Source organism: Lissotriton vulgaris, chromosome 3_2 (assembly GCF_964263255.1).
Source record: "Lissotriton vulgaris chromosome 3_2, aLisVul1.2, whole genome shotgun sequence".
In the NCBI taxonomy this organism is placed as follows: Eukaryota; Metazoa; Chordata; class Amphibia; order Caudata; family Salamandridae; genus Lissotriton; species Lissotriton vulgaris.
Genome location: NC_141690.1, coordinates 276,531,840 through 276,559,163, shown reverse-complemented (window position 1 = coordinate 276,559,163; position 27,324 = coordinate 276,531,840).

Here is a 27,324-nt window from a genome sequence, read left to right as displayed (position 1 = left end):
TGGCTGTCTTTAGACACGTCCTTGCCACAAGATACCTCCACGTGTCTGTGTAGCCCAGCCCCTCCCCCCGCTTCTTGCCTTGCCAGGGGCTTGATGAGCACGGAGCTCCCCTCCCCTCCTAATTGGTCACAGACGGCTCAGAGATGAAAGAGGACCCTGGCCCCCCATTAATCTTCCCTGTTGTCTTTCCCCAAGCCCCGGCCCTGACTGGGAGCCCCGTAAGTACCTGTCTGGGGAGCCGGGCCTGCTTTACGAGGCCGGGCCTCCTCGTAGTGAAGGCCCGCAGCCCCCCGGCGCCCCCAGAGCTAAATAGGCTTCGTAATGGCAAATTACCAAGTGTTACAAGGGAAAGATTAATCGGGGGTAAAGCCGGGGCCGCGGGGCTGGAGGTAACCGGAGAGGGCTGATGCGCAGAAGCCTCCGTCACCAGAGCATCGGAGACAGGGGGCCCTGGACCGACCCCTCCTCAACCCAGCCTCCGTCACCAGAGCATCGGAGACAGGGGGCCCTGGACCGACCCCTCCCTGGCCCGGGCACCAGAGCATCGGAGACAGGGGGCCCTGGACCGACCCCTCCCCGGCCCGGCCTCAGTCACCAGAGCATCAGAGACAGGGGGCCCTGGACCCCAGAGCATCAGAGACAGGGGGCCCTGGACCGACCCCTCCCGGACCGGCCTCCATCGCCAGAGCATCAGAGACAGGGGGCCCTGGACCGACCCCTCCTCAGCCCAGCCTCCGTCACCAGAGCATCGGAGACAGGGGGCCCTGGACCGACCCCTCCCTGGCCCGGGCACCAGAGCATCGGAGACAGGGGGCCCTGGACCGACCCCTCCCCGGCCCGGCCTCAGTCACCAGAGCATCAGAGACAGGGGGCCCTGGACCCCAGAGCATCAGAGACAGGGGGCCCTGGACCGACCCCTCCCGGACCGGCCTCCATCGCCAGAGCATCAGAGACAGGGGGCCCTGGACCGACCCCTCCCCGGCCCGGCCTCCATCACCAGAGCATCGGAGACAGGGGGCCCTGGACCCCTGAGCATCAGAGACAGGGGGCCCTGGACCCCAGAGCATCAGAGACAGGGGGCCCTGGACCGACCCCTCCCCGCCCGGCCTCCATCACCAGAGCATCAGAGACAGGGGGCCCTGGACCGACCCCTCCCCGACCCGGCCTCAGTCACCAGAGCATCAGAGACAGGGGGCCCTGGACCCCAGAGCATCAGAGACAGGGGGCCCTGGACCGACCCCTCCCCGGACCGGCCTCCATCACCAGAGCATCAGAGACAGGGGGCCCTGGACCGACCCCTCCCCGACCCGGCCTCCATCACCAGAGCATCAGAGACAGGGGGCCCTGGACCGACCCCTCCCCGCCCGGCCTCCATCACCAGGGCATCAGAGACAGGGGGCCCTGGACCGACCCCTCCCCGGCCCGGCCTCCATCACTAGAGCATCAGAGACAGGGGGCCCTGGACCGACCCCTCCCCGCCCGGCCTCCATCACCAGGGCATCAGAGACAGGGGGCCCTGGACCGACCCCTCCCCGGCCCGGCCTCCATCACTAGAGCATCAGAGACAGGGGGCCCTGGACCGACCCCTCCCCGGCCCGGGAACCAGAGCATCAGAGACAGGGGCCCTGGACCGACCCCTCCCCGGCCCGGCCTCCGTACCCAGAGCATCAGAGACAGGGGGCCCTGGGGCGGCAACTCCCCGCCCGAGACTGACTGCCCCCGGCCCTCCGTCACCAGAGCATCAGAGACAGGGGGCCCTGGACCGACCCCTCCCGGACCGGCCTCCGTCACCAGACCATCAGAGACAGGGGGCCAGAGCATCAGAGACAGGGGTCCCTAGACCGACCCCTCCCCGGCCCGGCCTCCATCCCCAGAGCATCAGAGACAGGGGGCCCTGCACCGACCCCTCCCCGGCCCAGCGTCTGTCACCAGAGCATCAGACACAGGGGGCCCTAGACCGACCCCTCCCCGCCCGGTACTGACTGCCCCGGCATGGCCTACGTCACCAGAGCATTGGAGACAGTGGGCCCTGGAACGACCCCTCCCTGGTCCGGCCTCCGTCACCAGAGCATCAGAGACAGGGGGCCCAGGACCGACCCCTCCCCGGCCCGGCCTCCGTCACAAGAGCATCAGAGACAGGGGGCCCTGATGCCCCGGCCTGGCCTCCGTCACTAGAGCATCAGAGACAGGGGGCCCTGGACCGACCCCTCCCCGGCCCGGCCTCCGTCCCCAGAACATCAGAGACAGGGGGCCCTGGACCAACCCCTCCCGGCCCGGCCACCGTCACCAGAGCATCAGAGACACGGGGCCCTGGAACAGCCCCTCCCCGCCCGGGACTGACACCCCCTCGCCCTCCGTCACCAGAGCATCAGAGACAGGGGGCCCTGGACCGACCCCTCCCCGGCCCGGCATCTGTCACCAGAGCATCACAGACGGGGGCCCTGGACCGACCCCTCCCGGCCCGGCGTCCGTCACCAGAGCATCAGAGACAGGGGGCCCTGGACCGGCCCCTCCCCGCCCAGGACTGACAGCCCCCGGCCATCCGTCACCAGAGCATCAGAGACAGGGGGCCCTGGACCGACCCCTCCCCGCCCGGGACTGACTACCCCGGCATCCGTCACCCAGAGCATCAGAGACAGGGTGCCCTGGACCGACCCCTCCCGGCCCGGCCTCCGTCACCAGTGCATCAGAGACAGGGGGCCCTGGACCGACCCCTTCCTGCCCGGGACTGACTGCCTGGCCTTCGTCACCCAGAGCATCAGAGACAGGGGGCCCTGAACCGACCCCTCCCGGACCGGCCTCCATCCCCAAAGTATCAGAGACAGGGGGCCCTGGACCGACCCCTCCCCGGCCCAGCGTCTGTCACCAGAGCATCAGAGACAGGGGGCCCTGTACCGGCCCCTCCCCGCCCAGGACTGAGTGCCCCGGCCCGGCCTCCGTCACCAGAGCATCAGAGACAGGGGGCCCTGGACCAACTTCTCCCCGTCCGGGACTGACTGCCCCGGCCCGGCCTCCGTCACCAGAGCATCAGAGACAGGGGGCCCTGGACCGACCCCTCCCCGGCCCGGCGTCTGTCACCAGAGCATCAGAGACAGGGGGCCCTGGACCAACTTCTCCCCTCCGGGGACTGACTGCCCCGGCCCGGCCTCCGTCATCAGAGCATCAGAGACAGGGGGCCCTGAACCGACCCCTCCCGGACCGGCCTCCATCCCCAAAGTATCAGAGACAGGGGGCCCTGGACCGACCCCTCCCCGGCCCAGCGTCTGTCACCAGAGCATCAGAGACAGGGGGCCCTGGACCGGGCCCTCCCCGCCCAGGACTGACTGCCCCGGCCCGGCCTCCGTCACCAGAGCATCAGAGACAGGGGGCCCTGGACCGGCCCCTCCCCGCCCAGGACTGACAGCCCCCGGCCTTCCGTCACCAGAGCATCAGAGACAGGGGGCCCTGGACCGACCCCTCCCCGCCCCTACTGACTGCCCCGGCCTCCGTCACCCAGAGCATCAGAGACAGGGGGCCCTGGACCGACCCCTCCCCAGCCCGGCCTCCGTCACCAGAGCATCAGAGACAGGGGGCCCTGGACCGACCCCTCCCCGGCCCGGCCTCCATCACCAGAGCATCAGAGACAGGAGGCCCTGGACCGACCCCTCCCCGGCCCGGCCTCCGTCCCCAGAGCATCCGAGACAGGGGGCCATGGACAGACCCCTCCCCGGCCCAGCGTCTGTCACCAGAGCATCAGAGACAGGGGGTCCTGGACCAACCCCTCCCCGCCCGGGACTGACTGCCCCGGCCCGGCCTCCGTCACCAGAGCTTCAGAGACAGGGGGCCCTGGACCGACCCCTTCCGGACCGGCCTCCATCCCCAGAGTATCAGAGACAGGGGGCCCTGGACCGACACCTCCCCGGCCCGGCCTCAGTCACCAGAGCATCAGAGACAGGGGGCCCTGGACCGACACCTCCCCGGCCCGGCCTACGTCACCAGAGCATTGGAGACAGGGGGCCCTGGACCGACCCCTCCCAGCCCGGCCTCCGTCACCAGAGCATCAGAGACAGGGGGCCCTGGTGCCCCGGCCCGGCCTCCGTCACCAGAGCATCAGAGACAGGGGGCCCTGGACCAACCCCTCCCCGGCCCGGCATCTGTCACCAGAGCATCAGAGACAGGAGGCTCTGGACCAACTTCTCCCCGCCCGGGACTGACTGCCCCGGCCCGGCCTCCGTCACCAGAGCATCAGAGACAGGGGGCCCTGGACCGACCCCTCCCCGGCCCGGCGTCTGTTACCAGAGCATCAGAGACAGGGGGCCCTGGACCGACACCTCCCGGACCGGCCTCCATCCCCAAAGTATCAGAGACAGGGGGCCCTGGACCGACCCCTCCCCGGCCCAGCGTCTGTCACCAGAGCATCAGAGACAGGGGGCCCTGGACCGGCCCCTCCCCGCCCAGGACTGACTGCCCCGGCCCGGCCTCCGTCACCAGAGCATCAGAGACAGGGGGCCCTGGACCGGCCCCTCCCCGCCCAGGACTGACAGTCCCCGGCCCTCCGCCACCAGAGCATCAGAGACAGGGGGCCCTGGACCGACCCCTCCCCGCCCCTACTGACTGCCCTGGCCTCCGTCACCCAGAGCATCAGAGACAGGGGGCCCTGGACCGACCCCTCCCCGGCCCAGCCTCCGTCACCAGAGCATCAGAGACAGGGGGCCCTGGACCGACCCCTCCCCGGCCCGGCCTCCGTCACCAGAGCATCAGAGACAGGAGGCCCTGGACCGACCCCTCCCCGGCCCGGCCTCCGTCCCCAGAGCATCCGAGACAGGGGGCCATGGACAGACCCCTCCCCGCCCGGGACTGACTGCCCCGGCCCGGCCTCCATCACCAGAGCATCAGAGACAGGGGGCCCTGGACCGACCCCTCCTGGACCGGCCTCCATCCCCAGAGTATCAGAGACAGGGGGCCCTGGACCGACACCTCCCCGGCCCGGCCTCAGTCACCAGAGCATCAGAGACAGAGGGCCCTGGACCGACACCTCCCCGGCCCGGCCTACGTCACCAGAGCATTGGAGACAGGGGGCCCTGGACCGACCCCTCCCGGCCCGGCCTCCGTCACCAGAGCATCAGAGACAGGGGGCCCTGGTGCCCCGGCCCGGCCTCCGTCACCAGAGCATCAGAGACAGGGGGCCCTGGACCGACCCCCCCCCCCCGGCCCGGCCTTTGTCCCCAGAGCATCAGAGACAGGGGGCCCTGGACCGACCCCTCCCGGCCCAGCCTCCGTCACCAGAGCATCAGAGACAGGGGGCCCTGGACCGGCCCCTCCCCGCCCGGGACTGACAGCCCCTGGCCCTCCGTCACCAGAGCATCAGAGACAGGGAGCCCTGGACCGACCCCTCCCTGGCCCGGCCTCCGTCACCAGAGCATCAGACACAGGGGGCCCTGGACCGACCCCTCCCGGCCCGGCCTCCGTCACCAGAGCATCAGAGACAGTGGGCCCTGGACCGGCCCCTCCCTGCCCAGGACTGACAGCCCCCGGCCCTCCGTCACCAGAGCATCAGAGACAGGGGGCCCTGGACCGACCCCTGGACCGGCCCGGCGTCTGTCACCAGAGCATCAGAGACAGGGGGCCCTGGACCAACCCCTCCCCGCCCGGGACTGACTGCCCCGGCCCGGCCTCCGTCACCAGAGCATCAGAGACAGGGGGCCCTGAACCGATCCCTCCCCGTCCCGGCCTCGGTCACCAGAGCATCAGAGACAGGGGGCCAGAGCATCAGAGACAGGGGGCCCTGGACCGACCCCTCCCCGGCCCGGCGTCTGTCACCAGAGCATCAGAGACAGGGGGCCCTGGACCAACCCCTCCCCGCCCGGGACTGAGTGCCCCGGCCCGGCCTCTGTCACCAGAGCATCAGAGACAGGGGGCCCTGGACCGACCCCTCCCCGGCCCGGCCTCGGTCCCCAGAACATCAGAGACAGGGGGCCCTGGACCGACCCCTCCCCGGCCCGGCCTCAGTCACCAGAGCATCAGAGACAGGGGGCCCTGGACTGACCCCTCCCCGCCCGGGACTGACTGCCCCTGCCTGGCCCGAGTACCTCTGGCCGCAGCATCTGTAACTTTGGGGGCAGACGTATCAAGCCTTTTGCGACTCGTAAAGGCCGAAATTCGCAAAAGGTCTTTTGCTTATTTTGGCATGCATCAAGAATTCGCAAAATAAGAAATAGCAAAAATTTGCGATTCCTTATTTTGCCATAGCATTTTTGAATTGCGATTTTTGTTTAAGAATTTGCAAATTACCACCAAGTTGTAGTTGATGGTAGTTTGCGAAGTCTTTAAAAAATGCACAATTTAGCATTTTTGATGGTGGCATGTGACGCACACACATGGCCATAGGGCATGTATGTGTGCCATATGCACACACATGTACATTTCAGGGGTGCATCAGGGTGTCTTTGAGACACCCCTGCACCCTTGAAATAATTCTCAAATTGCGATTAGCAAATTACGAATTCGCAATTTGAGAATTACTTCACAATCATTCTTATGGGCCTCCTGGCCCATAGGAATGCATGGGAAATTATTCCTTATTTGCGAAATGCGAATTCGCAAATAAGGAAGATTAAGGAATTGCAAAAAGTAGCGATTTTTTTCATACATTCCATTTTGCGAATTCTAAATAGCGATACCTTAAAATCGCTATTTAGGAATCGCAAAATGGAATCTTGATACATCTGCCCCTTAATGTCCTCGTTTTATGGCCGAGTGACGTAACCTATGCCTCGGGTACCAGGGCGCACACTGGGGAAAGGATGGACATTTCTGCATTTCTCTTATAGACCTGAACAAGTGCTTAGCTGTCGTGGTTTGCCAGCTATGCGCTATAATACGTTTGATGGGGTGAACTCTCATTCAGCCACTTTTTCCAACAATTGTTTTTGTTTTACCGCAGAGCACACGGCTCAGTGCCTGCTCTGAGGTCTGCTGGTGCAGCGCCCAGATCTCCGGCTCAAGCCAAGCTCACCTGACTTATGTGTCTGCCTCACGCCCAATGCACGTGCTTGGCACAGAAGTGAGATCTGAGGGTCTACACCATATTTACCCCCCAAAAAACCAGGACACAATTTACAAAAGAGCAAAGATAAGTACATTGCTCTCAGATAAGTTATAACTATTTAGTAAAGTTCATAAACCGGCTTATGTCTGTGAGATCCGAGTGTGCGGCGCGCCCACCTTGGTGCAAGTGACACGCGTGGGTTTCACCCGCGTGTGTCACTGGAGAGCGTCACGGGGGCCGTGGACATCCTGTTCAGGCTGTGCACACTCCGGTGTGGCCACTTCTAAACATGTTTACATTCCAAACCAAAACCCTCAACTAGTGAATTACTCGTGTGTAAATTAGAGTCGTTTGTAGCCGGGGCCGGTGAGCGCCCCCTGCCTGCAGCGCCTGCCCACTGCAGACCAATGATCTTACTAAAATCATCCCAGAGAGTGTTTAGCGCTGCGCTCCCCAGAAACCCAAAAGCACAGGAGAGGAGCTAGACTGCTAGATACATAAAGAGATGTCTGCAGGAATAGTTCTATGGATTAAACGACTGCTGCCTACTGTAGTGCGGTTAGCACTCTAGTGGACGCACGCATACGCATCCATGCATCCGCAGGCCAGGCGTGGCCTGCGGGGATCAATAAAAGGAAGGCGTGCGCTCGGGCACGTCACTTCCGACCAGTACCAAGTGTGTGGTTCACTGGCTGGCGCTGTGCGTGTCCACCCCTGCGCAAGCGACCAGTCATACCTGGCAGGGCCCACACACTGGCATACAACATTGGCGACGAGCGGAGGGGGCCCAACCCTCGCCCGAACACCGTGCCTCGAGCGGAGCAGTCTGCTCGCTCCCGCGGTGCATACCGCGTGTGACCCGGCGCCGCCTCCTGCGCCACGGGGCCGCCGTGCTCCGTCCTGCCTGCCGGAGGGCACCGCTTCCCCCCGCCATCACTACCCTGGGGAGGAGGCGTGAGACGAGTGCCTGCTGCTGCGGCCGCCGCTCCTTCCTGCATCTCACGGCGGAACAGTGCCGTACCTCACGCATCTCGCGTGGTACGCGAGGACGACGCACCCAGCGCTCTCTCACGCATTGGGAGTGAGACGAAGGCACGAGTTTCCAGCAGAAGGCCCTATCATCTATTCTGCAACGCGGCCGCCACGGACATCACGTGCTGGGGTCTGCTGAGGCCTGGTGTGGCCTGGTGCTGCCTTGACCTGCCTACCTCCACTGACCACGTGGCGCGTGGGCCTGGACGACGGACAGCGACTTTCTTCCCGCCAAGGTACACGTGGTGCCGCGTGCTCACGTAAGGGGCCCGGGTGATTCTGAACTCTGCCACCATGGGGGATGACGCAGGGGCCCCCGTCATCAACATCCCATTCCAGCATGCTGCCGCTGGGGTGCTGCCGCCGTTCAGTGAGGCGAGTGACCCATCCACCGCCTCGCCCCGCTGGAAAATTTGGTTAGAAAGACTCGAGAACTACTTTGTGGTCACAAGGGAGACGGATGACGCGGTAAAACGATCGCTGCTTCTCCACTACGCAGGGGACGAGGTCTTCAGGCTCTTCAAACACCTCCCCAACCCGACGGGGGTGACCACTTACGCTGCCGCTGTTACCGCCCTGAACAACCATTTTGACCCTCAACTAAATGTGGACTTCGAAGTCTTCAAGCTAGGTGTTGGACAGGCCACGTGAAGGGCTTGCTCCCTCCCCGCACGACCGGGCCCGAGCCCGGCTCCTCAGGTGTGACACGCAACAACCACCCGTTTCCCATCTCATATGGGACCCCTGTCCCTGGGCATCTCCACATCATGGACCCGAATCACTACCGGCCCCCTCACCCGGCTTGGGCGCCATCTTGGACACAGCCCCACGAGGCCGCGTGGCCTCCGGTCGACCCTAACCCTGGGCCTGGCCAGGCCCCGACATCCCGGAACCACCATCCACCCAGGAGGTGAGCGGACTACTTGGCGGGTCAATGGGAGAAAGAGGTGTCGATGGCTCTCCCCCGCCAGGTGCCGATCGCCCCGGCTCCCCCGGGCACTGGCTCCACCCCCCTGCTGGGTGTCTGGACTCCCTCATCCCGGACCTCCCGACCTCCAAGTGCGAGGGTCCGGACATCAAAGGGCGCCAGACCTATAACTGGGACAGCTCCAGAGCAGGAAGGCAGTTGTATCCTGGAGTCGAGAGACGCAGTGAAGAACTCATCTTTGACGGACTACTGGCGCTGCCGTGGTCCTGCCTTGCGAACTATCGTCCTGCCTGCTGGCGCTGCCGCAACCTTCTGAAACCTTCATCGTCGTTGGGACCTGCTGGCGTGGCCGCGGACCGTTTGTAACCACCACCTTCACCGGGACCTGCTGGCTCCGCCGCGGACCGTCGCTACCTTCAACCAACCCGGGACCTGCTGGCTCCACCGCGGCCCGTTCATCTAGAACGCCGAGCTCGAGGATTGTGAGCTATTTCATCCACCAGATTGGTAACAAGACTGTCCCGCTACCCTTTTCCCAATCAAGAGACTAGAACCGAGGGGACCCCTGAGTCCAGACCTCCTTGTACCATTTCACCGTACTTAAAGAATCGCTTATAAAGAACGTTAAACCGTATCCTTGTGTGGTGTACATCTGTGGGGGGGAAGTTACTCGTCTGTACGATTGCTGGAGACGGCTCTCCCTGGAGACCTCTCCCCTTATTCTCGGCCGACCCTCCCGGTCCGTCTAACATTGGTGGCCAGCGGCGCGATCCGAATCAACGCGTAATCGTACAGAGAGTAGCTCACCCCACGACGAAACCACAATGACAACCAAAGAGAGCGGATCCACCGAGAAATTCCAGATGGAGAAATTGGAAGAGTACACCCATCGTGAGTTGAAACAATTCTGCATTGAACTAGGTATCGCTACCACCGGTCTGAGTACCAAGGACGATTTCAAGCACGCCATTGAGTCATGGGCGGAAACCGGGGCCGTCAGACCCCCGGACCAAAATGTCGCAGCAGCAGAGAAAAACACCACGGCTCCCGATGAGCGAGGAACGGGTCTTTCGCAAAACGAAATCCAAGAACGAGAAAGAAACAGACTACATGAACTAGAAATGGCCCGGCTCAAGATGGATGGCAAACTCAAATTAGCCGAACAAAAACTGAACCTAGAACATCTACGGCTCCGAGAAGAAAGGGAAGAAAAACAGAGACAAAGAGAGCTCGAAGAGAAGAGACTGGCGTATGAACACGAGCGCAAACTAGCAGAGATAGAATTACGTAAGCAGAACAAAGAATTAGGGGTGCCCGAGCAACCGCGCACCCCAGGAGCAACAGAAAAGAAAGTACATATTCCCAAGGATGTCGTTCGAGAATATTTCCGAGATGACGACGTACAGCAGTGGTTCAAGGCCTACGAGATCGCTATGACCTCCCACCGGATCGATCGAAGCGACTGGGGAGCCGGTCTATGGGGGAGATTCGTCAATGAGGGCCGCGATGCCCTGTTACAGCTCACAGACCATCTGATGACCTCCTATGACCACATGAAAGCTACCCTCCTCACCCGCTATGGGCTCACACCCGAAATGTACTGCCAGAGGTTCCGAGACTGCACCCGGATCCCGGGTACAACTTGGGTGGAGTACGTGAACTATTTCAGCCGAGCCTTCGAGGATTGGATCAAGGGGAGCAATGTAACGACCTACGAGCAACTCTTCAATCTCATGGTATGGGAGCATCTATCTAACAACTGCTTCGTCGAGCTCAGGCAGCACCTCCTCGACAGTAAATTGACTGATCCGCGACAGCTCGCCGCCGAGGCTGACCGGTGGGAAATCACCCGAGTGGGCCGAAATGGGTCACATGAACAGAACCGGAACCACCCAGGTCAGCACTGTCCCCGAGGAGGAGGAGGGGCCAGGGACGAGGAAGAGACAACGCCCCGGCCGCTCCCGCTACCAGCACACCACCCCCGGCCAACCGGGGCAGCACCCCGGCGCGCCCGGGGTACAGAGCCAATGTCACGTGTCACCGATGCCAGCGAGTTGGCCACTACGCAAATGACCCGAATTGTCCGCAGAGCCAGACTCCGAGACCCCGCCAGATGGCTGCCGCCGCCCTGGGGGAAGAACAAATCTCCGAAGAACACGAGGAACGTGAGCAAGAACACCAAGAATGGGAACCAGCCGCCATGGTTCTAGCGTGCCTAGGGGGAAAAGACATGGTCCCGCGGGCCCCCCTACCCGCCAACACCCGAAAGTACAGTCAGTGGGTGAACATTAATGGATGCCGGGCCGAAGCCCTACGTGACACCGGGGCCAGTGTAACAGCCGTCCGCTGTCACCTGGTGACTCCAGAACAGATCCTGCCGAACGTTCTCTGCCCTGTCCGTTCAGCCGACAATTCGGAGAGTCTATGTCGGATGGCCTGCGTCCCCTTCGAGTGGGGAGGAGTCTCCGGCATGTTGAAGGTGACGGTCCGAGATGATGCCCCCATAGACTGTCTCCTGGGAAATGATCTGGAGAGTTCCCCGTGGGCCGCCGTAGAGAGAAGAGAGCACCTGGGGATGTTGGGCCTCCCGGACTGGGCGTGCGTAACCACCCGGTCCATGGCCGCCCGTGCCATCCCCCGACCCGAAGAACCTGAATGGCCGGCACCTCCTCCCCCGGTCGCTCCAGTAGAAGACACCGACCATGCCGACCATCCGGAGCAAACCCCCGAAGGGCTCGCCCAGCTCCAGGACCTTCCCGACCTGGCTCAGTGGCGTCAGGAAGGGGGGCCCACCCAAGAACAGTTTCGTCAAGAGCAGAAGACCTATCCCTCCCTCGAGGGACTCCGCCAACAAGCCCTCGCCCAGAGCGCAGGGGATACCTCCGGAACCCATTGGGTCTATTGGGACAATGACCTGTTGTACAGCGAACCGAGAATCGCGGAGTTAGGGGCCAGTCGAGTGCTAGTGGTGCCCCTCCGCTTTAGAGACTTCTTGCTAAACCTGGCCCACGATGTCCCCCTGGCTGGTCACCTGGGTAAGGACAAAACCTACAGTCGCCTGGTGACCCACTTTTTCTGGCCCAAGATGAGGAACGACGTACTCCAGCACTGCCGGTCTTGCCCCACGTGCCAGGCCAGCGGGAAGAGCGGCCGCAAGCTTAAAGCCCCTCTGCAACCTTTCCCAGTGGTCACCACCCCGTTCGAGAGGGTGGGAATAGACATTGTGGGGCCCCTGGACCCCCGTACAGCACAAGGACATCGGTTCATCCTGGTACTGGTGGACCACGCCACCCGCTACCCCGAGGCTGTTCCCCTGCGAACTGTGACAGCCCCGGTGGTTGGCCGGGCCTTGATGGGGATCTTCTCCCGGGTGGGCTTCCCCCGAGAAGTCGTCAGCGACAGAGGAACAAACTTTATTTCAAAATACATGAAATCCCTCTGGCAACAGTGTGGGGTCACCTACCGATTCACGACCCCCTACCACCCTCAAGGAAACGGACTTGTTGAGCGGTTCAACCGCACGCTCAAAGGGATGATTGGGGGGTTGGAAGAGCCCCTCCGTCGCCAGTGGGATGTGCTACTGCTGTGCCTCCTCTTTGCCTATCGAGAAGTCCCCCAGAAGTCCCTCGGCTTCAGCCCGTTCGAACTCTTATATGGACACCCTGTGCGGGGGCCGCTCAGCCTAGTCAAAGAAGGTTGGGAAATGCCCCCTCTGAAGAACCCTCCAGATGTTTTCAAGTACCTCCTGACCCTACGCAACCAGACCAGACGGTTCAGAGAGATGGCTAAAGCAAACTTGGAGGCCAGTCAGGAAGACATGAAAAGGTGGTACGACCAAAATGCCTCCTCCATCGAATTTGAACCCGGCCAACAGGTATGGGTGATGTCTCCCACCGAACCATGCGCCCTGCAAGACAAATGGACAGGGCCCTTCAAAGTGGTCGAGCGCAAGAGCCCTGTCACCTATCTCATCGATATGGAATCTTCACGGAACCCCCTCCGGGTCCTCCACGCCAATAGACTAAAGCCCCACTTTGTGCGCTCGGAGCTCAGCCTCCTGATGGCAACAGACAGCGGAGCCGAAGAAGACTCCGAGCCCCTCCCTGATCTCCTAAGGACCCGGGAGAAAGATGGTTCCGTGGACGGGGTCCGACTCTCAGAGGCCCTCACCCCGGAGCAGCGCCAAGGCTGCCGGGACCTCCTGCTGCAGTTTGCAACTCTGTTTTCCCTCACTCCAGGGGTCACCCCCTGGTGCTTGCACGACGTGGACACTGGAGACAGTCCCCCTGTCCGACATCGGGCCTACCGCGTACCAGATCGGGTACGGGCCTGCATCCAAGAGGAGGTGACCAAGATGCTCACGCTCGGGGTCATCGAGCCCTCAGACAGCCCCTGGGCCAGCCCAGTGGTACTGGTCCCCAAAGCGGCCGCCCCCGGCACCACTCCTGAGCTCCGGTTCTGCGTCGACTACCGGGGCCTGAATGCGGTCACCAGAACCGACGCACATCCCATTCCCCGAGCAGATGAACTAATCGACCGCATGGGAGCTGCCCGCTACCTCAGCATCTTCGACCTGACAGCGGGCTACTGGCAGATCGGACTCACACCCCGGGCCCAAGAACGATCTGCCTTCTCCACCCCTGATGGCCACTACCACTTCAAGGTCATGCCATTCGGCATGAAGAATGCTCCAGCAACATTCCAGCGGCTAGTAAATCAAGTCCTGGCGGGACTCGAAGAATTCAGCGCCGCCTATCTGGACGATATCGCTGTGTACAGCCGCCACTGGTCCGACCACCTCAACCACCTCCGAGAGGTTCTGCAGGCCCTCCAACGAGCCGGCCTCACGATCAAGGCCAGCAAATGTCAAATTGGCCAGGGGTCCGTGACCTACCTCGGGCACCAGGTGGGAAGCGGTCTGGTGGCCCCGCTGCAACTCAAAATCGCTGCCATCCAGTCGTGGCAGCCCCCCATCACCCAGACCGAAGTCCGCGCCTTCTTGGGGCTCACAGGCTACTACCGGCGGTTCGTGAGGGACTATGGCAGCATTGTGGGGCCCCTCACGGAACTCACATCCAAAAACCAACCAAAGAAAGTCAACTGGACCCCAGACTGTCAAGCGGCCTTCGAGAAGCTGAAGGCCGCCATGTGCTCCGCCCCTGTGCTCCAGACCCCCGACTACAGTCGGGAATTTATCATCCAAACGGACGCCTCCGACCACGGCATTGGGGCAGTCCTGTCCCAGCTGAACCCCGAAGGACTTGACCAACCAGTGGCCTTCATCAGCAGACGTCTCCTGGCCCGAGAGCAACGCTGGAGCACCATCGAGAGGGAGGCCTTCGCAGTGGTGTGGACCCTCAAAAAGCTCTGGCCTTATCTCTTCGGTACCCACTTCCGGGTACAGACCGATCATCGGCCCCTGCAATGGCTAATGCAGATGCGGGGGGGGGACCCAAAACTATTGCGTTGGTCCATCTCCCTGCAGGGGATGGACTTCACAGTGGAACATCGGCCCGGACAGGATCACGCCAACGCAGATGGCCTGTCCCGCTTTTTCCGCCTGGACGAGGAGAGTCCCCAAGAGGATGGGTGACTCTCCCCGCCTTCAGCTGGGGGGGACGCATGTTGGACAGGCCACGTGAAGGGCTTGCTCCCTCCCCGCACGACCGGGCCCGAGCCCGGCTCCTCAGGTGTGACACGCAACAACCACCCGTTTCCCGTCTCATATGGGACCCCTGTCCCTGGGCATCTCCACATCATGGACCCGAATCACTACCGGCCCCCTCGCCCGGCTTGGGCGCCATCTTGGACACAGCCCCACGAGGCCGCGTGGCCTCCGATCGACCCTAACCCTGGGCCTGGCCAGGCCCCGACATCCCGGCACCACCATCCACCCAGGAGGTGAGCGGACTACTTGGCGGGTCAATGGGAGAAAGAGGTGTCGATGGCTCTCCCCCGCCAGGTGCCGATCGCCCCGGCTCCCCCGGGCACTGGCTCCACCCCCCTGCTGGGTGTCTGGACTCCCTCATCCCGGACCTCCCGACCTCCAAGTGTGAGGGTCCGGACATCAAAGGGCGCCAGACCTATAACTGGGACAGCTCCAGAGCAGGAAGGCAGTTGTATCCTGGAGTCGAGAGACGCAGTGAAGAACTCATCCTTGACGGACTACTGGCGCTGCCGTGGTCCTGCCTTGCGAACTATCGTCCTGCCTGCTGGCGCTGCCGCAACCTTCTGAAACCTTCATCGTCGTCGGGACCTGCTGGCGTTGCCGCGGACCGTTTGTAACCACCACCTTCACCGGGACCTGCTGGCTCCGCCGCGGACCGTCGCTACCTTCAACCAACCCGGGACCTGCTGGCTCCGCCGCGGCCCGTTCATCTAGAACGCCGAGCTCGAGGATTGTGAGCTATTTCATCCACCAGATTGGTAACAAGACTGTCCCGCTACCCTTTTCCCAATCAAGAGACTAGAACCGAGGGGACCCCTGAGTCCAGACCTCCTTGTACCATTTCACCGTACTTAAAGAATCGCTTATAAAGAACGTTAAACCGTATCCTTGTGTGGTGTACATCTGTGGGGGGGAAGTTACTCGTCTGTACGATTGCTGGAGACGGCTCTCCCTGGAGACCTCTCCCCTTATTCTCGGCCGACCCTCCCGGTCCGTCTAACACTAGGGCAAGCCCGTCAGCGCGAGGGTGAATCTATGGACCAGTTCCACACCCGAGTTCGGGAGCTGGCTAGCTCCACGGACGAAGACCAGCCAAGAGCCATACGACGCCAACTAATCCAGGGATGCCATGACAAGACACTGAGGGGCCATATCCTGCGGAAGCTAGGAATTTCACTGGAAGACATCCTCATCCTGGCCAGAGCACATGAACTCTCAGATGCCAGTGCAACGGCCATGGAGCAGGCCTTACATAAAACTCCCGCCAAAACTGAAACTATCAAGGTTGAGCGCGCTGACGCGGTACGACCACGACCACGTGGCCAGGCGAAAAAGGGATACCGAAGAGACACACCTCAAGGCCGCTGTGGGTACTGCGGACATGAACCTCATGCAGCCAAAGACTGCCCCGCTCAAGGTCAAACCTGCGGGAACTGTGGAATCCCCAATCATTTCGCGTCAGTCTGTCGCAGAAAGAGCCAACCCAGGAACCCCAAGAAACCATGGACACCCACCAAGGCTGTCCGCCAACTGTCGCTTACAGACCAACCCCTGGAGAGAGCAGACAGGTTCCTACCGACAACCTATGACGAGTCAGACTCGGAAGACGAGGAGGCGTATGTAATCTCCTTTGCTCAGGAGTTGAAACTCAGATGACGACCACAGCCGACGTGTGTAGTGCAGATGGGAGAGAATGAGGTAAAAGCCGTCATCGACACTGGTGCCACTGTTAACGTCATGGGGCTACAAGAATTTAACAAGCTACGCCCTCGCCCTGAGGTCCTACGCTCCAAGACTAGAATCTTCGCCTATGGAGCAGACACTCCTCTCCCTCTGAAGGGAAAAATTGTAATGCCCATCCGAGCTGACGAGGCTGAAGTGACCGCAACGATACACATAATCGACCGAGAAGCTGACACGCTGTTAAGCAGCCACACTGCGGAGGACTTAAAACTAATCGCCTTTGCTAACCCCATCCGGAACCATCAGGTAGAGGAGCTGCTGGAGCGTTTCCCTGAACTGTTCAAAGGTCTGGGTTGCATCAAGTGCGACCCAATCAAACTCCATATCGACAAGTCCGTCACCCCTACGGCTCTACGTCATCGGCGAATACCATTCCACCTGCGGCCGCTGGTGGAAAAAGAACTCGAAAAACTGGAGAATCTGGGGGTCATTGAAAAAGTAACGGGACCCACCCCCTGGGTTTCCCCTATGGTCATAGTCGAAAAACCCAAGCAACCTGGCGAGATCCGACTATGCATCGACATGCGGCTGCCGAACACCGCGATCAGAAGGGAGAGACACCTAACACCCACGATGGACGACATAATAGCCGACGTGAATGGATCGAGATGGTTCTCAAAGATCGATCTCAATGCGGGCTACCACCAACTGCCCCTTGCCGAGGAAAGTCGTTTCATTACTACATTCAGTACCCACCTTGGCCTCCGGTGGTACAAACGCCTCAACTTTGGAATATCTTCGGCAGCGGAGGTATTCCAGAATACCATCAGGGAGCTGCTGTCAGGACTGCCGGGGGTAATCAATGTAAGCGACGATATCCTAATCCATTCCGCCACCGCATCCGAACACTATAAACAGCTGCGGGATGTGTTAAAAAGACTGAGCACATATGGAGCAACCCTCCACAAAGAAAAATGCAAATTTTTCCAATCGTCAATCGAGTTCTTTGGTTACGTTTTCAACGAGGAAGGGGTCCAAATTGATCCAAGAAAGTCTAAATCCATCAAGGACGCCCCAGCGCCGAAATCTCCAATGGAGGTGAGGAGCTTCCTCGGTATGGCCACGTACTGTGGCCGTTTCATACCAGGACTGGCAACCCGCAGTGAGCCCCTCCGGGCACTGACGAAAACGGACGCCACCTGGACATGGGGCCCGAAGGAACACGATGCTTTCCAGGGGATAAAAGACGCCCTCCTTGAAAACGCAACGCTCTCATACTTTGACCCAGCCAAGCGGACCGAGGTGATTGTGGACGCAAGCCCAGTGGGCCTAGGGGCAGTCCTAACTCAAGAACATGAACCGGGAAAATGGACGGCCTTGGCTTTTGCCAGTAAGGCGTTGACCCCGACCGAGACCAGATATGCACAGATAGAGCGAGAGGCCCTGGCAATCAAGTGGGCCTGCAGCCATTTTCATCTTTATCTACAAGGACACTCTTTCGTGATGGTCACCGATCATCAGCCCTTAGTGCCGCTCTTCAAGGGCACTGCTCCCCATCCGCCGCCACGCATCGAGAGGTGGGTGATCCAGCTGCAAACATACGATATGGAAGTGGTGTACAGACCGGGAGCCAAAAACCCAGCCGACTACCTCTCGCGCCACCCACTACCTCAAGAGCCAGTAGCCGCTGATGGAGACTGCGAAGAATATGTCCAGTGGGTAGCACTCACATCCTGCCCCCAATGCATGACCATCGAGGAAATCAAGGAAGCGACAGTGGACGATAACCCGTACATGAGGTCACTGCAAGCGGTACAAGAGGGATCCTGGACTGACTACTTACATCCTCCCAACACCTGGACAGCCTCGGATAAGGAAGCCCTCACGAAATTCTGGCACGTCCGCCACGAGCTCAGCGCCACGGAAGAGGGTATACTGCTGAGAGGGACACGCCTAGTGATACCAAAACGCCTCAGGTACCGAGCTACCCAACTCGCTCATGGTGGCCACCAGGGTGCCACGAAAATGAAGGCGCGCATGCGCGAAAAGGTGTGGTTCCCCGAACTAGAAACCACAGTGGAAGAATATGTCAAAAATTGCATGTCCTGCCAGCTAACCAGTGATCCAGAAAGGCCGGTCCCCATAATTACTGAGGAAGCATGCACGACCCCCTGGTCTAAGGTCAGCGTGGACTTTGGAAGCTTCCCCGGAGAGGGCCACACCCTGGTAGTCATTGACTCATACTCTAAATACCCCATAGTGGAAAGAGTGCCATCCACGGCGTTCACTCACGTGGGGCCAGCGCTAGAAAAAATATTCTCCCTGTTTGGATTCCCCGGCGAGATCAAAAGTGACAATAGACCACCATTCCAGGGAACGGAATTTGCCACATTTTTGAAAACCAGAGGCATCACCCACCGGCGCATCACTCCCCAGTGGCCACAAGCCAATGGGGAGGCGGAAAGGTTCATGCGGACTCTCAATAAAATGTTCAGGATCGCAGTGGTAGAGGAAGCTGACCCGGAGCAAAGACTACATGAGTTCCTGAGAGAATATCGAGGAACCCCCCACTGCACTACTCAGAAGAGCCCGTGGTCCCTCATGTTTCAGGGCCAACGCAGAGACCTTCTTCCTACCCCCACAGGACCAACACCGGTTAGGGACGACATGAGGGAGGTTCAGGAACGCCGACGCCGGAACAACATGCGAGTGAGCCACCGGCGCACAGCGACACCAAGACAATTACATCAAGGAGATCGGGTTGTCATCAGGAACAGACGCCCAGGTGGAAAATTTCAAACATTCTACGAACCAGGCCCGTGGACTGTAACCAACACAAAAGGAACCATGGTGACTGCCAGCAGGGAGGGAGAAGAAGTTTCGAGAAACACCTCATGGTTCAAAATGGTCCCTCCTAGCCCGAGTGTGGACACCGAAGTCACGGATGGAACCAACGAGCCACCCCGGGCCGCGACACAAGAAGAAAAGGGCAGCTCAACAAGTGACACCCGAGGGCCAGTGCCAGAACCGGGAGGAGAAATATCAATCATGTCCACCCCCATCCGGAATCCATCGTGCAGCGGGAACGAGGGCCAGGCCGCACACCGCGATACAGCCTGAGGCCCAATCCCCGCCCAAGTCAAAGACTAAATGACTACGCCTGTCAGCTGAGACCCTGAAGCCGTCATCAAAGGGACACACAAGTACAGAGCGCCTGATCAAAACTTATTGTGGTATTATGAACAGTATTGGTTTGAACATTTTCAAAAGTTTGTGTAGTTGGATAGAGATGTAGTGCGGTTAGCACTCTAGTGGACGCACGCATACGCATCCATGCATCCGCAGGCCAGGCGTGGCCTGCGGGGATCAATAAAAGGAAGGCGTGCGCTCGGGCACGTCACTTCCGACCAGTACCAAGTGTGTGGTTCACTGGCTGGCGCTGCGCGTGTCCACCCCTGCGCAAGCGACCAGTCATACCTGGCAGGGCCAGGGGCTTAATTTGTGCCGGAGGTTGTTGCTGGTGCGCATCAGATTCAGCACTCATTTTTGGGGACGATTAATTATTTGTGGTGATCAGACTTCGACCCAGAGCATGAGAGAGGGAAAGGCAAAAAAGGGAGAAACCAGGGAGATAAAGGAAGAAACCAGGGAGATAAAGGGAGAAACCAGGGAGACATAGGTAGAAACCAGGAAGACAAAGGAAGAAACCAGGGAGATAAAGCGAGAAACCAGGGAGACAAAGGAAGAAACCAGGTAGATAAAGGGAGAAACCATGGAGATAAAGGGAGACACCAGGTAGATAAAGGGAGAAACCATGGAGATAAAGGGAGAAACCAGGTTGATAAATGGAAAAACCAGGGAGACAAAGGGTGAAACCAGGGAGATAAAGGGAGAAACCAGGGAGATAAAGGGAGAAACCAGGGAGACAAAAGAAGAAACCAGAGAGATAAATGGAGAAACCAGGGAGATAAAGGGAAAAACCAGGGAGATAAAGGAAGAAACCAGGGAGATAAAGGAAGAAACCAGGGAGACAAAGGAAGAAACCAGATAGATAAAGGGAGAAACCATGGAGATAAAGGGAGAAACCAGGTAGATAAAGGGAGAAACCATGGAGATAAAGGGAAAAACCAGGTTGATAAATGGAAAAACCAGGGAGACAAAGGGAGAAACCAGGGAGATAAAGGGAGAAACCAGGGAGACAAAAGAAGAAACCAGAGAGATAAATGGAGAAACCAGGGAGATAAAGGAAGAAACCAGTGAGCTAAAGGAAGAAACCAGGGAGGTAAAGGAAGAAACCAGGGAGACAAAGAATGAAACCATGGCGATAAAGGGAGAAACTATGGAGATAAAGGGAGAAACCAGGGTGATAAATGGAAAAACCAGGGAGACGAAGGGAGAAACCAGGGAGACAAGGGAGATAAAGGGAGAAACCAGGGAGACAAAGGGAGAACCCGTGGAGATAAAGGGAGAAACCAGGGTGATAAAGGGAGAAAACAGGGAGATAAAGGAAGAAACCAGGGAGATAAAGGGAGAAACCAGGGAGATAAAGGGAGAAACCAGGGCGATAAAGGGAGAAACCAGGGAGACAAAGGAAGAAACCAGGGAGATAAAGGGAGAAACCAGGGAGCTAAAGGAAGAAACCAGGGACATAAAGGAAGAAACCATGGAGATAATGGGAGAAACCAGGGAGATAAAGGGAGAACCAGGGTGTCAAAAAGGGAGAAACCAAGGTGATAAATGGAAAAACCATGGAGACAAAGGTAGAAGCCAGGGAGACAAAGGAAGAAGCCAGGGAGACAAAGGAAGAAGCCAGGGAGATGAAGGAAGAAGCCAGGGAGATAAAGGGAGAAACCATGGAGCTAAAGGGAAAAACCAGGTTGATAAATGGAAAAACCAGGGAGAGAAAGGGAGAAACCAGGGAGATAAAGGGAGAAACCAGGGAGACAAAAGAAGAAACCAGAGAGATAAATGGAGAAACCAGGGAGATAAAGGAAGAAACCAGGGAGCTAAAGGAAGAAACCAGGGAGGTAAAGGAAGAAACCAGGGAGACAAAGAACGAAACCATGGCGATAAAGGGAGAAACTATGGAGATAAAGGGAGAAACCAGGGTGATAAATGGAAAAACCAGGGAGACGAAGGGAGAAACCAGGGAGACAAAGGAAGAAGCCAGGGAGATAAAGGAAGAAATCAGGGAGATAAAGGGAGAAACCAGGGAGATAAAGGAAGAAACCAGGGAGATAAAGGGAGAAACCAGGGAGATAAAGGGAGAAACCAGGGCGATAAAGGGAGAAACCAGGGAGACAAAGGAAGAAACCAGGGAGATAAAGGGAGATAAAGAGAGAAACCAGGGAGCTAAAGGAAGAAACCAGGGACATAAAGGAAGAAACCATGGCGATAAAGGGAGAAACTATGGAGATAAAGGGAGAAACCAGGGTGATAAATGGAAAAACCAGGGAGACGAAGGGAGAAACCAGGGAGACAAAGGAAGAAGCCAGGGAGATAAAGGAAGAAATCAGGGAGATAAAGGGAGAAACCAGGAAGACAAGGGAGATAAAGGGAGAAACCAGGGAGACAAAGGGAGAACCCGGGGAGATAAAGGGAGAAACCAGGGTGATAAAGGGAGAAACCAGGGAGATAAAGGAAGAAACCAGGGAGATAAAGGGAGAAACCAGGGAGATAAAGGGAGAAACCAGGGCGATAAAGGGAGAAACCAGGGAGACAAAGGAAGAAACCAGGGAGATAAAGGGAGATAAAGAGAGAAACCAGGGAGCTAAAGGAAGAAACCAGGGACATAAAGGAAGAAACCATGGAGATAAAGGGAGAAACCAGGGAAATAAAGGGAGAACCAGGGTGTCAAAAAGGGAGAAACCAGGGTGATAAATGGAAAAACCAGGGAGACGAAGGGAGAAACCAGGGAGACAAAGGAAGAAGCCAGGGAGATAAAGGAAGAAATCAGGGAGATAAAGGGAGAAACCAGGGAGATAAAGGAAGAAACCAGGGAGATAAAGGGAGAAACCAGGGAGATAAAGGGAGAAACCAGGGCGATAAAGGGAGAAACCAGGGAGACAAAGGAAGAAACCAGGGAGATAAAGGGAGATAAAGAGAGAAACCAGGGAGCTAAAGGAAGAAACCAGGGACATAAAGGAAGAAACCATGGCGATAAAGGGAGAAACTATGGAGATAAAGGGAGAAACCAGGGTGATAAATGGAAAAACCAGGGAGACGAAGGGAGAAACCAGGGAGACAAAGGAAGAAGCCAGGGAGATAAAGGAAGAAATCAGGGAGATAAAGGGAGAAACCAGGGAGACAAGGGAGATAAAGGGAGAAACCAGGGAGACAAAGGGAGAACCCGGGGAGATAAAGGGAGAAACCAGGGTGATAAAGGGAGAAACCAGGGAGATAAAGGAAGAAACCAGGGAGATAAAGGGAGAAACCAGGGAGATAAAGGGAGAAACCAGGGCGATAAAGGGAGAAACCAGGGAGACAAAGGAAGAAACCAGGGAGATAAAGGGAGATAAAGAGAGAAACCAGGGAGCTAAAGGAAGAAACCAGGGACATAAAGGAAGAAACCATGGAGATAAAGGGAGAAACCAGGGAAATAAAGGGAGAACCAGGGTGTCAAAAAGGGAGAAACCAGGGTGATAAATGGAAAAACCATGGAGACAAAGGGAGAAGCCAGGGAGACAAAGGAAGAAGCCAGGGAGACAAAGGAAGAAGCCAGGGACATGAAGGAAGAAGCCAGGGAGATAAAGGGAGAAACCATGGAGCTAAAGGAAGAAACCAGGGACATAAAGGAAGAAACCATGGAGATAAAGGGAGAAACTAGGGAGATAAAGGGAGAACCAGGGTGACAAAGGGAGAAACCAGGGTGATAAATGGAAAAACCATGGAGACAAAGGGAGAAGCCAGGGAGACAAAGGAAGAAGCTAGGGAGATATCTGGAAAAGTTTTTTTCAAAAAGCGCTCACATGGCAGACTAGGTTCTTCAAACGTTCGCATGGCTATTTGTTCTTTAGATATGCGACGTGAAATATACCCTCCACCGTGTCTGCCTATGTGGAGTGAGAATCGTCTTCCTCACGTGAGTTTATGTGTGGACCTTTTTATCTTCCGGGGGTTATTTTACTATCTTGAATCCCCCTCCCCCCTGGAGCATAGTGAGACTCCACTATTCATTCAATTGAGTGCACTGTTAGCTTGTTGCTAGTAGCAAATATTCCCACGATTTCTATTACACATTAAATCAGTGGATGTCACCTCAGAGACGTAGTGGTAAAATAAACCGCATATTTCCACCATACATTTACCAATTTCAAGGTGGACTATATTACTTACTACTATAATTATAAGTAGCAAGAAATGCTCGCATTCAATGAGCAACTATACACCACCTCTTGTATTTTCACCATGCGGGTGGTTGTTTTGGTGAAGGGATCTGAACGGTATTAACCGGTAGTATACTGTAATTAAGAAAAAGTTTTTTCTAACTTGAAAACATTTGTTCTTTACAGGTACCTGACCCTAGCAAATTGCTGAGTGGGTCCGAACGGCTATAAGCCGTAAGTATTATGGAAATTCCATTCTTTTTGTCTTTTTTACACTAAAATCTTCACGGCAGGGTGCACCTTAGTGCGTTAACACCGCCGGAGGATCACATAATTTGGTCCTGAAGAAAGCTGAGCGACTCGGGCTCTATAAGCAGAAACATGTCGACCTGAATTTATTTTTCACTATGGACTAGATGTCTCTGATAGACGAGACCAATCCTATGTTTCCACTTAAAATTGTTTTTAACCAGTGCTGGTTAGACTATTAATAAAGTAGTTGACAGTCACAACCTCGCACTTTTTAGATTTAACACCCCTTTTTTTGCACTCACCTAGCACAATTTGGCTTCCTTTTCGCACCCTCAACACACACAAGAACCAGCTCCGCTGTAAACAGGCGTTGCAGCACACTGGAAAGACAATAAGGCCCACATGCATCAAAGTCCGGTTTTGCGATTCCTAATTTGCGATTTTTACCGAATCGCAAATAAGGAATCGCAAAACGGGATGCATGATTGAAAGTGCATAATATTTGCGATTCGGTAAAAATCGCAATTTTTACCGAATCGCAAATATTATACGAATTCCAATTTGCGATTTCGCAATTCCCATTGATTCCTATGGGCCAAAAGGCCCATAGGAATCAATGGGAATTGCGAATTCGCAAATTAGAATTCGCAAAATGTTGATGCATTCCATGGGTGCAGGGGGGGGTCCTTTGGACCCCCCCTGCACCCCTGAAATGTTTTTTGAAGTGCATGTTTCAAACACACATGTCCTAAGGACATGTGTGTCTGTAACATGACAGTGTTTAGAAATGCAAATTAGAGCATTTTAACACATTTTCGCAAATTACCACGAGGTTAAACCTTGTGGTAATTTGCACCCCAGATTTGCGAATTCGCAATTTTAAAAGTAATCATGCATTGCTTTTAAGGAATCGCAAATTTGCGATTCCTTAAAAGCAATCGCATTTTTGGAATTCGCAAAAAATAGCGATTTCACCAAAAATGCTTGATGCATCCCAGAAACCTATTTAGGAATCGCAAACGGCCGAATTTTGCGATTCGCACCGTTTGCACTTCGTAAATAGGTTGATGCATGTGGGCCCACGTCTTTCCAGTGGGAACCCAGTGATGAAGCATGTCACCACTAGGTTGGTGAGTGAGGGTTCTTTTACAACTTGTTATATGTGTTGATTTTTCTTACCTTTCTTTCCCTTTCACTTAAACCTCACACTTTTATTTGAGGTTTCTCTGTTTGTACTTTCACTCTTCTGTTGTTTAAAAAAAAATAAAAATAAAAAAAGATAAAGGAAGAAGCCAGGGAGACAAAGGAAGAAAACAGGGAGATAAAGGAAGAAACCAGGGCGATAAAGGGAGAAACCAGGGAGATAAAGGAAGATACCAGGGAGATAAAGGGAGAAACCAGGGCGACGAAGGGAGAAACCAGGGAGATAAAGGAAGATACCAGGGAGATAAAGGGAGAAACCAGGGCGACGAAGGGAGAAACCAGGAAACAAAGGGAGAAACCAGGGAGATAAAGGGAGAAACCAGGGAGATAAAGGAAGATACCAGGGAGATAAAGGGAGAAACCAGGGCGACGAAGGGAGAAACCAGGAAACAAAGGGAGAAACCAGGGAGATAAAGGGAGAAACCAGGGTCACAAAGGGAGAAACCAGGGTGATAATGGGAGAAACCAGGGTGATAATGGAAGAAACCATGGTGACAAAGAGAGGAGCCAGGGAGATAAAGGGAGAAACCAGGGAGATAAAGGGAGAAACCAGGGTTGAAAAAGAACCAAGAATAGTAAGATAAGGAGACAGGAAGTGTAGGGTGGTAGAAGAAACTCCAACTACAAAGTCACAGAGCGTTAGGGCAATCAAGTGAGGGAAGGGAAAGGTAGGGTATAACAGGGATGAGAACCTATAAAACTAAACAACATAGATCAAAACACATAAACACATATATGACTACTCTCAGTAAGGTCTCTCACTAATGTCCATAATGATAGCACAAATGAAATAGTTGCTTGTCTGAAAATCCCAATCAAATAATGCAGCACTTGTTTTCTTCCTGGAAACCAGTGATTGCGCCAAATAGAAAATAACACTTATGAAAACGCTCACAGTCCAAAAGTCGCTCTTTCCCTACTAATTCAAATGCGGTTTTTGCACCGCTATGCTCAGAAACGATAAACCAGTCTTTGTGGGGGAAAAGAAAAGAACAGATAGAAGGAGACATCCGCAGTAGCTTCACCCCTGCCCCTTCTGCCGAAACAGGACGCCAGCACTCACCCCTCCGGTGTGATGCGCCCTTCGATCTCCTTCAAAACACGGAACTGCAAACTAGCTCCGCCAAACTAGAATCTGCGGCTTATCACTCGCCGCTTCTCCCACCGCCAAAACAATACAACAGCCGAACTTCAGAATTATGTATGCTCATATGTGAGCACAGCGTCGCCTTGTAGACGCTGACTCTTCCTCATCCGCATGCCTCTTGGGAGATGTAGCTTTAAATTTGGTAGGCGCTCTTGGTCTCGTAATCCTGATAGTAGGCCCTCCTCACATGCACCTCCTAGACCCAGGCTTGTTCGGACACCGGCGGTAAAAAGATTTCACCGCGGCCGGGTCATGTACATTGGAACTGGATTCCCACGAATCATCCTCCGAGTGATACCCCTTCCAAGATATGAGATACCACTGTGCTCCTCATCGAAACTGCGAGTCCAGTATCCTCCATACCTCATATTCCAACCCGTCTTCACAAACCACCGGAGGAACTGCCCACCTCCGAGCCCTACTGCTGGCTTCAGGAGATTGCAATGGAACACAGGATGGATGCGAAGACTGCCAGGCACCGTAGCCTGCAGGCCACTGGATTCACCTTTCTCACCACGGTATACGGGCAGATGTATCTAGGATGAAACACACTGCGGAGTTTGAACTTGATGTTCCTTGTGGAAAGCCAAACCCATTCATCAACTTGATAACGTGGGCCTTCAATCCGGTGCCGGTCTTCCCACTTCATGTACACCTGTTTAGCCACCAACAGATGTTGCTTTGCCTTCTTCTGGACAGAGTGTAACGACTTAATGTGAGCCTGAACAGAGGGCTGAAATGGCAATGTCAACCAGTAAGTCAATGGGCAGGGTCCTTGCACAATATCCTTAGTTTGCCTCGAACGGAGATACACCTATAGAACAATGTACAGCATTATTGTAGGATAACTCCGCCATCGATAACAAAGACACCCATGAGTCATGCGCTTCCATGGCATAACACCTCAGATATTTTTTCAGTGTCTGGTTTAGTCTCTTAGTCTGACCATCCATCTGTGGATGAAGCTTGTTGAAACTGCTGATTCTATCTGCAGTGCCTTACACCAGGTCTTCTAGAAACTTGCAATGAACTGGGGGCCTCTGTCAGACATGATCACTT